This window comes from Bos indicus, chromosome 28 (assembly GCF_029378745.1).
Source record: "Bos indicus isolate NIAB-ARS_2022 breed Sahiwal x Tharparkar chromosome 28, NIAB-ARS_B.indTharparkar_mat_pri_1.0, whole genome shotgun sequence".
In the NCBI taxonomy this organism is placed as follows: domain Eukaryota; kingdom Metazoa; phylum Chordata; class Mammalia; order Artiodactyla; family Bovidae; genus Bos; species Bos indicus.
The window spans coordinates 15,527,301-15,536,399 of record NC_091787.1 but is presented as its reverse complement, the minus strand read 5'-3'; the positions used below and the strand labels follow the sequence as shown (position 1 = coordinate 15,536,399).

Here is a 9,099-nt window from a genome sequence, read left to right as displayed (position 1 = left end):
TCTGCTTCAGCACACTTTGTGCACTACAGGGGCGCCCCCCTTTTCCTTGGAACTGTCACAAAGGACAGCACTTGGCATCCTCACTCCTCACTGCCCAGGAGCACCGACTCCTCAAAGTTCTGGTGCCCGTTTCTCTGGGATCGCTGCCAGCTCCGGCTAGGAGGGCGCCCGGCGGCCCAGGAGCCTGGGAGACCCGGGGGGCACTCGCACTCATCTCCACACTCGGGCTCGCTCCAAGTGCGCACGGTCCGGACCCGCCGGCGCGAGCACGCGGTGGGCGGCGGGGGCGCAGCGGCGCCGGGGGACGCGCGAATGTGCGCACCGAGAGGGCGCCTGGCCGGCGGTGCCCAGCTCTCCCGCGGCTTCCGTGGCTCCGGGCCGGGCCGGGGCCGCGGCCCCCACACCGCCCTCCCTCCGCCCGGCCGCACTGGCCGGGCTGGGAGCCGCGAGAGCAAGAGCAGCGCCCCTACCGCCCGCTTTTCCACCTCCATCTCCTCTGCCTCCTCCTCCTTCCCCCAGCCACCCGCTCAGTCACAACCGGTTCAGACTGGCCAGGGTGCCCCGCAAAAGAGAGAGACCGGGGGGAAACCACGAGAAATAACTTCCCAAGGAGAAGGAGGGCGAGAAGGTGGAGCCCACTGGAGGGGCCGGCTCCCTCCCTCCATGTGGCCGCCGCCGCCGCTGCCGCGGGGCTCGGCGCGGGCAGAGGGCGGCGGCTCCCGGGGCAGCCTGTAGCGGGACGAATTGCCCAATACTCCGGCAGGGGCCGGGGCCGGGGCCGAGCCCCCGGATAAATAGCCTCCCGGCAGGCCCGGAGCTGCCGGGGAGAGCGGCGGCCGCGGTTCTCCCCGCACCACCCGCCCGGGCAGTGCGCCCTGTGCTGCGCCCCGGAGACGCCGCTCACTGCGGCCGGTACCCAGGTAAAAAGCTGGAGCTCGCGGGGAGGGTCCGGGGGTCGGCGGTCCCCCGTCTGCCTCCCAGAGGCTAGGAGAAACTCTTCGGTCTCCGAGCGGCCGGAGGCGGCGGGGGCGACGCTGTCATCTGGGGCCAAGCAGCTCGGAGCCGGTTTCTTGTTTGGAGTGTGTGCGGGGGAGCTGAGAGCGTCTTCGGGGTGTTCGCGCCCACCGCGTGACAACTCCCAACCCTCTGGTAGGGTGCTGCCCTGCAGCGGGCCAGTTTCTCCAGCGCTCTGAGGGCGGTATTGTGCACGGAGTTGGACGGGAGAGAGGGAGAAAGGAGGTCCTGTGCCCTCGGATTGAGTTCGGGTTAGAGATCTGCGCCGGGACTGCTGGTGGCAGAGCAGGGTGGGAGTTGGGGGGGAAGCGACTCAGGTGAGCCCCTGTTTCCCAGGGGGCACGAGGCCTCCAAGTGCCCTGGTTGGGAGCTGGTGCACGCAGATGACCCCGGGAGGGTCTCACTGGGGCGCCCAAGGGTTCCAGGCGCGGCGCCAGCTTCAGCACCGCGGGGTCAGCTCGGGCGAGCGCAGGAGGCACGGGCGCCTCGGCCGCCTGGACACAGAGCCGGAACTTGCGAGGACCTGGTGTTTCACGCTCCATCTGTGGCTCACTCTAGGTAACCACCTCTAGCTTCAGGAGCTCCTAGAGGGTTCGGAGAGAAATAATAAACGCTTAAAAACTTGGTCATCAGAAGTAGATCAATGCTTCTTAGGTTGCCATGTCTAATCCAGCCCAAAGCAATCAATATATCCTGGAGGTAGGGTAGGATTTACACTAAATAGACATACTACTTACACAGTAAGTTATTTAATATCTTGTGTTTTTGGATCAGTGTCTTGGGTCACAGTTAGTTTGGATGTATTTTTTTAAATCTTGAATTATCTGGATAGTAGCTCAGGTTGCAGGTGAGTTCCTCCCAGCAAATCCTGTTAATTTGATATGTCCTAACAGTTTATCAGATTTGAGTTGGTTTCAGCTGTGAGAAATTGTTCTGGCTGGTTCAGGCAGAGGACTGAGGAAGCCCGACAAGATTCTGAAGTGAAAGCACCAATTATTCATTTCTAGGATCACACCTTCTTTTTAAATACCTTGTGGATCATAACAGGGTTATCCATGTCATTGCTAGAAAGAAATGTATTTCTTTTCAGGCCCTAGAAGTGGAAATTACATAATAAAATAGCTTAACCTGCAATTTTGCAATAACTCATACTTGTAGCAGCACTGACTGCCCAAGAACACACTTCTCTGTTTCTTCCCTTTTGTGTGTGGGCAAGAGGGGGTAACAAGGACCCTTTTTCTCTGTGGGATGTCTATAGGGAAAGACAAAAGATACGCAGAGGTAGATCAGGACACTGGGAAGCCTTCTCTAGTTTCTGACTGAGACTCTGAAAAGATGGTGGTGATATGTGCATTGATTGGTGTCTGAATCTGTATCAAGGCAGAGCTTGGTGCTTTGGGTGTGGTTCTGGTCATAAAACTAGAGCAAGAGAATGACAATTAGATGTAGTTAGCTTTTCAAGCTTTATTTTCTCACCTGATATTTTGAGCCTGCAATTTTTTTAGTCTTTCTCTTGAGCGAGTCATTACTTGAACTTACTTCATACAATGCAATTGGGTATAGAAAGCCAGTGGGTAGGTACAAAAGAAACAGTGTCTTGCTTGCTTAATTATTGCTTTACGAGAAAGTATCACCTAATGACTTTAATTTTAATTAAAGTTGGCCGGAATGCATATATTTTGAGCTAGCTGGCCTTTTCTTTGGGAGGTTCTTTGTAGACATTCGAGTGTTCCCTGCAGATAATGAGCTTGAAGTGTGACTTAAAACTGAGTTCAAGGAAAGAACACATGACCCCTGCCTTCAAAGCATTTAGTCTGGTGGGAAAGATAGGCCTGTTTATAAATATCTATAATACATGATAGTAAAAATGTAGTCATATGGCAGTGACATCAATAGTGTATGATTGAATGGCAGAGAGGTTCATTCAGGGTTAAGAAATGAGGAAAGTTATGTGGTGGGTGTGGCATCTGAGCTAAGACTTGAAGAAGGAAGAGGATTTCCTTGATGCAAAGGAGGGCTGCTGGAACAAGCATGTTGCATGGAGGTGTGCAAGTCTGGTGTGTTCAAAGGTAGCAGAGCAGTTTGGAATGGCTGGAGTCTGGAATTTTAGATAAGACTGGGAGGTAGAACGGGGCTAAATTATAGAGATGACAAGCCATGGTAAGAAATTAAAGTGTGACTGAACATTATTATTGTATTTATACTAACAGGGTTAACATCCTTCACTGTAGTTTATTCCTTGAAGTTCAATTTTGTGAGCTTCCCCTAATAAGTAAATGAACAAGATCTTAATAGCATTTACTTTCTATAAATGTGAAAAAGTAATGTGTTTTCAAGTAGATTTCAATGCTTTATTCAAATCCAACAATGATTTCCCCTGAATTTGCAATCTTGTGATACAACAACTTTTAGTTTGATTAAAACTTTGGATAGGAAAATACCCCCACTTTCGTGGGTCAGTATGCAGAGTAAAGTCACTTTCTGTTCACTGTTTTGATTATTGACAGTAATAATAATTATTATTAATCTTTATTAAACATGACATATTAAGTGAGCTACATACCTTCTTTTATCTAGGGAGACATAATTTTAAACTTATTCTGAGAATTTCTTTTTGGCCTCATTGCACAGCATGTGGGATCTTAGTTCCCTGACCAGGGATCAGTCTGAAGCCCCTGGCATTGGAAGTGCAGAGTCTTAACCACTGGACCACCAGGGAAGTCACATTGATCTCTTGATCTTGAGAATTTTAATAAGGTCACTCACCTAAGTAAATGGTAGAACCAGGTATTGAACCCAGGAAGTTTGTCTTGATAGCCCATTCTTTGGGCAGGGGCATAATATATGTTAACTGTTATTCACAGTAATTAGAAATTGGGCCTGCTACCTGTAGGAGAAGTTTTTCTCTGTTTTTCCTTTGCATCCTCATTTCTATCATTTTAATTTTATTTTTTAATTTATATAATTGCCATATAAAATATTACTTTTAGGTGTATAACATGATGATTCTAAATATATATATACTGCAAAATGGTGACACAGTAAGTTTAATTAACATGCACCACCGTAGTTCTAATTTCTTTATGTATCTGATGAGAACTTGAGGATTTCCCTGTAGCTCAAATGGTAAAGAATCTGCCTGCAAAGCAGGAGACCAGGGTTCAATCCCTGGGTCGGAAAGATCCTCTGGAGAAGGGAACGGCAATCCATTCCAGTATTCTCTCCTGGAGAATCCCATGGACAGAGAAGCCTGGTGGTCTACAATTCGTGGGGTTGAAAAGAGTCGGACACTAACACACACAACAGAATGAGAACTTTTAAAATCTACTCTTTTGGCGACTTTCAAATATATACCACAGTATGTTACAGTCACTATACTGTACATTATCTGATTATTTTTACTTTATAGGTTCAGTGATGACCCATATTTCAGTGTTTTAACGCATCTTCAAACTTGTTTCTTAAATTAATCAGTCTATTTTGGGCTGTGCTGGGTCTTCATTGCTGCGTGGGCTTTCTCTAGTTGCAGCAAGCAGGGGCTACTCTCTTGCTGCAGGCTTCTCATTGTCCTGGCTTTTTTTTTTTTTTACTTATTGCAGAAAAATGGGCAATAGGGGCTTCAGTAGTTTCCGCTTCCCAGGCTCTAGGGTACAGGTTCAATAGTTGTGGCGCATGGGCTTAGTTGCTCCAAAGCATGTGAGATCTTCCAGGATCAGGGATCAAACCTGTGTCTCCTGTATTAGCAGGCAGATTCTTTACCTCTGAGCCACCAAGGAAGCCTCATCTTCAAACTATTATATGATCTTGTGCTTTTATGACCCACTCAAAAGAAACTCTTTTTTTTTTTTTTTCTCAATTACAGTCCTTCCTTTTATTGGAGTTCCAAATTTTAAAAACTGAAAGTAAAGCAATCATTCAGTGGTTCAGATAAAAGAAAAGCATCTTTACCTGAGTTACCCATCAGGCCTACTCTGACCTGCTCTAGTTCTTCCCAGAAAACGTTTCTGGGAATCTAAACAAAACGGTTTGCATGTCGACTCCATTAAAAGTCATCTCTACTACAGGGGTCAACTAACTATGAGAATAGTTCTTCTCATACCTATTAAATGTACACTATCGAGTTAGACCTCTTTAGAGGTCTACAAAATGCTCTCCAGAGTAGTTTCTTTGGGGCCCCATAAGGTAGAGATTTCCTGCAAGGATTTTTTTTCCCCCCAGACTTAGGGTTATTTATAGGGTCTTTCACTTATACAAGTTCCCTGGTGTACAAGAACTGATCATTGACAGAAGTTTTTCTCATTCTGAGAATTCATAAGGTCCTTCATCAGATTTTTTTTTTGGCGGGGGTCGGGGGGTGGGGGGGTGGGGTGGTGGCGTGGGTTGCAAACCCAAGAAAGCTCTCCACTTAATGCTTTTGCCACATTCAAGGCAAATACACAAATTTTCACCTGTATGGCTTCTCTGATAGGTAATAAAGTCACAGTTATGTTAAGAGGCTTTTTTCACAACGGTTGGGGTTTCTTTCCAGTGGGGCTTTCTGATGTCCAATGAGGCATGCATACTGTCTGAAGCACTGTTTCACAGGGCATTAAAAAAATATCATCCTCTGGTCTGAATTCTCTTGGAATGAGGAGAGGTGAGCATTGCTAGATAGCTTTCTCACATTCACTGAACTTGTAAGTTTCCCACCTGTATAAATCCTCTTGTGGGTGATCAGACATGAGCTTGGACTGAGGTTTTCCAAAAACTCAGGGCATTTGTAAGGTTTCTCACTGGAGTGATTGATACGGTTCTATAAAGACAGCTCTCTGGTCAAACCATTTCTCAAGTTCCTACAACAGCAGATTTTCTGGTCCCCAGTAAAGTCTGAGCTCTGAGGAAAGTCTGAGTTTGAGTTCTCCATCTTAAATGAGTTCTCTTACATTGTAAATACATCTTTTTTTTTTTTTTTTTTTTAATGGTATAACAACTTCTTGTCTGGTCAAGACATCTGTGAGGCTTCTGATACATTGGGAGGGCTGAGCTCAAGACCTTTCTCAGCCACATTACAGATATATGGTTTTTCACCGAAGTGGATTGTCTGATGTTGAAGAAGGGCTGAGCTCTGATGAAAGGTTTTATCACAGACACTGTACTTATAATGCAACTCCTCTGTCTGAGTTCTCATTTTCTGTTGGGCAACGAAGTCCATGCCTAGGAGGAAGCCACTGTCACATGCAGACCACTGATGTGGTTTCTCTTCCATGTGAATTCTTTGATGCACAATAAGGTCTGAACTACAGCTGAAGCTCTTCTCATATTCAAGGCATTTAAAAGTGTGAGTGTGAGTTGCCTGGTGCCTGATCAGGTTGGCACTCCGGGTAAAACTTCTCATACATTCCAAGCATTTATACGGCTTCTCACCTGTGTGGACTCTCTGGTGTACAATAAGGTCTGATTTCTGGCCAAAGCATTTCTCACAGGCACCACACTTATAGGGCTTCTCCCCAGTATGTACTCTTTTATGAACAATGAAGGCTGACCGGTGTCGGTAACTTTTCTCACACTTATTACATTTGTAGGGTCTTTCACCAGTGTGAGTTCTCTGGTGGCTAATAAGATCGGATTTCCCACTAAAAGCTTTTTCACACTCCAGACACTTAAACGGTTTCTCACCTGTGTGAGTTCTTCTATGCCTTATGAGGTTTGTACTTCGGCTGAAGCATTTATCACACTCACTACACAGATATGGTTTCTCGCCTGTATGGCTTCACTGGTGGACAAGCAGATCAGAGCTCTGACCAAAATTCTTGCCACAGATATCACATGTATAGAATTTTTTACCTGCATGCGTTCTCTGGTGTCCTGAAAGGGCTAAGTGGTGCCAAAAGCTCTTCTCACATTTGCTACATTTATAAGGTTTCTCATAACTGTGGATCCTCTGATGTGAAATAAGATCTGAGCTTTGGATAAAGGTTTTCTCACACATATCACATCTATAAGGTTTCTCCCCAGTGTGGGTTCTCTCACACATAATAAGAGCTAAGTTTTCACAAAAGTTTTGCTCACGTTCAAGGCACTCGTATATCTGATCATCTATTTGAGTAATCTCATGCACATGAATAAAAATCTTTTTACCCTTCTGAGGGCATACATGATATATTTTCCTTTTTTGAGTTCTCTGATTATATCTCTCTTCTGAAGTGTACATTTTCTATGGCTCTCTCCTAGGGAGTTTTCCACTGGTCTTCCTGACCCATCATTTTCTTCACAGTCATTTTCTCGATAAGAACTTGAAAGATACATCTGTCTTAGGCCTTTCAGTCATGAGCAGTTCCTCTTTACAAGTTTGCAGCATCACATGCACTCGTTTCTTATGTGGTATTTACAACCCGTAACAAGAAAGACTCAAGACTGTCTTCCTTTTGGCTCCAAAAGGTCTCCAGTCCATAGTTATTAACAATACTCAATTCTTGCCTCTCCTGGGAGGCCGACGAGAGCCAGGAGCATCCTTCTTTGCGCGGCTCGGCGAGGGTAGCTGGGGCCAGGCCATCCAGTGTGCGATTTAAGGGCCAACAAGGCCAGCTAGCTTCCCGAGCCCTTTCAGCCTGGCTGGGAAGCGGCCGGCCTCAAAAGAAACTCGTAAGCTCTTTGAGAAGAGATGGGATATGAGATGAGAAAAACTTTAGTAAATCTCACAGCCTTAAATACAAAGACGCAGTTCAGTTCAGCCGCTCAGTCGTGTCCGACTCTTTGTGACCCCATGAATCGCAGCACGCCAGGGCTCCCTGTCCATCACCAACTCCCAGAGTTCACTCAAATTCATGTTCGTCGAGTTGGTGATGCCATCCATCCATCTAATCCTCTGTCGTCCCCTTCTCCTCCTGCCCTTAATCCCTCCCAGCATCAGAGTCTTTTCCAATGAGTCAACTCTTCGCATGAGGTGGCCAAAGTACTGGAGTTTCAGCTTTAGCATCATTTCTTCCAAAGAAATCCCAGGGCTGTTCTCCTTCAGAATGGACTGGTTGGATCTCCTTGCAGTCCAAGGGACTCTCAAGAGTCTTCTCCAACACTACAGTTCAAAAGCATCAATTCTTCGGTGCTCAGCCTTCTTCACAGTCCAATTCTCACATCCATACATGACCACTGGAAAAACCATAGCCTTGACTGGACAGACCTTTGTTGGCAAAGTAATGTCTCTGCTTTTCAATATACTATCTAGGATGGTCATAACTTTTCTTCCAAGGAGTAAGTGTCTTTTAATTTCATGGCTGCAGTCACCATCTGCAGTGATTTTGGAGCCCAAAAAAATAAAGTCTGACACTGTTTGCACTGTTTCCCCATCTATTTCCCATGAAGTGATGGGACCGGATGCCATGATCTTCGTTTTCTAAATGTTGAGTTTTAAGCCAACTATTTTACTCTCCTCTTTCACTTTCATCAAGAGGCTTTTTAGTTCCTCTTCACTTTCTGCCAAAAGGGTGGTGTCATCTGCATATCTGAGGTTATTGATATTTCTCCCAACAATCTTGAATCCAGCTTGTGCTTCCTCCAGCCCAGCATTTCTCATGATGTACTCTGCATATATAAGTTAAATAAGCAGGGTGACAATATACAGCCTTGATGAACTCCTTTTCCTATTTGGAACCAGTCTGTTGTTCCATGTCCAGTTCTAACTGTTGCTTACTGACCTGCATACAGATTTCTCAAGAGGCAGGTCAGGTGGTCTGGTATTCCCATCTCTTTCAGAATTTTCCACAGTTTATTGTGATCCACACAGTCAAAGGCTTTGGCGTAGTCAATAAAGCAGAAGTAGATATTTTTCTGGAACTCTCTTGCTTTTTTGATGATCCAGCAGATGTTGGCAATTTGATCTCTGGTTCCTCTGCCTTTTCTAAAACCAGCTTGAACAGAGGAGGAAATTGAGGAATTATTAAGATTAGGGGCAGTAAGTTCTCTAGGTTCTCCCAGGGCTGACTGGCCTCTTAGAGCAGCAGACCAGGGTGGGAAGTGGGGAGAGCACAGGTGAAACTCCAAGGCAAGTCAGCCTTGGTCCTGTGAAAGGGTGAGGAGGGAGTGGAAGGAGCTGGGGAGAACATGCCCATT

The 9,099-nt window shown here is 46.1% G+C and overlaps 1 protein-coding gene and 1 pseudogene across 3 annotated transcripts in view; one reads left to right on the top strand and one right to left on the bottom strand.

Moving 5' to 3' along the window:
* The first annotated feature begins 408 nt into the window (after positions 1 to 408).
* The window catches only part of SLC16A9 (solute carrier family 16 member 9), an 85,643-nt gene continuing 76,952 nt past the window's right edge, over positions 409 to 9,099 (top strand). The window contains exon 1 of one of the 3 annotated variants that reach the window (XM_019954185.2): positions 409 to 920. The gene's annotated coding sequence lies outside the window, so the exon portion shown is untranslated. The other 2 variants (XM_019954184.2, XM_070782145.1) reach the window with 2 other exon arrangements.
* On the bottom strand, positions 5,363 to 7,615 carry LOC109553898 (zinc finger protein 322-like; annotated as a pseudogene).